Here is a 1932-nt window from a genome sequence, read left to right on the forward strand (position 1 = left end):
GTTTTTTTTTTTTTTTTGTATGAAAGTTCTTTGCCAACCACCCGCTTTCTTTTGCTTTGATCTCTCTCTCTCTCTCTCTCTCTCTCTCTCTCTCTCTCTCTCTCTCTCTCTCTCTCTCATGGCTGCTCCTTTTTATTGTTGTTAATTCTACCCACGTTTTGAAATGCGTATCACATTTCAGCTGAAGTATTTTTGTTCTTGGTGTGCCCTAAGGCATATTACCCCAACTACTTACCTGAAATTACAAATGTCTGTCCTTTTACCATTGAAAAGTATTAAGCCATCATGTATCTACCCCTCTTCTTTATTGTTTTTGATTGCTATTTCTAGAGTTTAATCTTTGGGATATTTTAAAAATTCCCAAATTAATTTTCTTACAGCAACTGCCTTAACTCTCATTGCTAGTGCCCGAGAATTCAACCTCATCTACTGCCAAAGGATTATATTTTGCCGAAAGTCACTGAACCAAGAGAAATATTATCACTGTTTTAAATCTCATATGGTCGTCAGAATTCTAATATTATACTGCTATTAACGCCAGACAATATTATCATCAAAAAGTAAGTCACGGTAGCCTGAGTGGTATATTTCCAACATTCTTTTCCTTTGATATGTATATCGTGCTCATGTGTCAAATTAGTGCTGAAGAGTGCTGAGAGGGATGCCTTCACGTGGTGGCACCGAAATAGCTGGCTGTCTCCAATGCTTGGTTGTACAAACATCCCTCAACTCACTCCCTATCCCCCCAAAAGAAGATGGGTGGAATGCCTGAGGAGGGCAATTTCAACTTGCAGTCCTCTAGGTTCGCGTTTCAAATGAGATTCGTGCCACAACTACTACTACTACTACTACATTTGTCTATTTCTGCGTTGTTCTTGTTATTACGTGCCTTTGATAATGAAAAGAACACATTTCAGCTGATGTCTCTTTGAAGTTTATATGATTGAAGTTCTTCAAATATAGTTTTTTTTTTTTTTTTTTGCCATATATATACAGTATATCTACGCCATCTATATATTGGTAAATCTTTCTTCCTATTATTTTTCGAGTTTGGTACTGATGACAATATATTTTAGGTGTTTTAATGAGTACTCTACTAGCTTTTATCCCACCTAACTATAATACTATTGTTTCTTCTTTTGCTTTCTTTTTCGCTCTTTGTTATTTGTTATAATGTTTTCTATCTACTGTACTGTATATCATGTTAGGTAAATATACGTACCGTAATTTTCGTTTTGCCAACGGCCATATCACGTTCAGTACACCGCTTCCCGTTCGATCAGCGAAGTTAAGCAAGGTTGGATCTGGTTAGTACTTGGATGGGTGACCGCCTGGGAACACCAGATGCTGCTGGCATAACGTTCTCCCTACGTGTCAAGTGGGGTTGGTGGAGGATTAGTGCCCCTCCCTGTAAAACAATTAACTCTAAGCTGTTGGCCACCCCGTTTGGGATACATGGCGTCTGGCGATGAATGAAAATTCCCGTTTTATTCTTTTTTACGTTTATATACCCAATCTCTCTCTCTCTCTTAATGTCTCTCTCTCTCTCTCTCTCTCTCTCTCTCTCTCTCTCCCCGCCTGTTGCGGTAGAGGGAGCTGATCCATTGTGACGAGTGGAAGAATTGGGCGGGTGAGGTACACATGGATGCACTTGAAGTTTTATGTTTTCGTGCAGATTCCTGTGTAACTCATCCAACCTTTATTATGATAGAGTTGAAAATTATTCGCTGCGTTTCATGACAGACATGCAAACTGTTTACTGTATATCGTATTGTTCCAGCTTCCTCGTTCAATGGCTACTTGTTTCCGTGGCTTTTGTGATGTTGCTTTCCTTAGATGAATTATTTTGCATTTCATATCGGTCATGCTCAATATATTTCAAGTGATTTTTTTTTAGTCTAAGTCATATTAGTTTACGTACCTCGGATCTCT

General features: G+C 38.6%; 1 non-coding gene across 1 annotated transcript; it reads left to right on the top strand.

Annotated features, from left to right (window-relative positions):
• Positions 1 to 1237: 1237 nt before the first annotated feature.
• Positions 1238 to 1356, top strand: LOC145392711 (5S ribosomal RNA). Its single transcript, XR_013896067.1, has one exon. It is a non-coding gene; the product is annotated as a 5S ribosomal RNA (ribosomal RNA).
• Positions 1357 to 1932: the final 576 nt, after the last annotated feature.

The sequence above is a fragment of the Coenobita brevimanus genome, chromosome 2 (assembly GCF_032717465.1).
Source record: "Coenobita brevimanus isolate Jiangsu-jjx chromosome 2, ASM3271746v2, whole genome shotgun sequence".
NCBI classification, from domain to species: domain Eukaryota; kingdom Metazoa; phylum Arthropoda; class Malacostraca; order Decapoda; family Coenobitidae; genus Coenobita; species Coenobita brevimanus.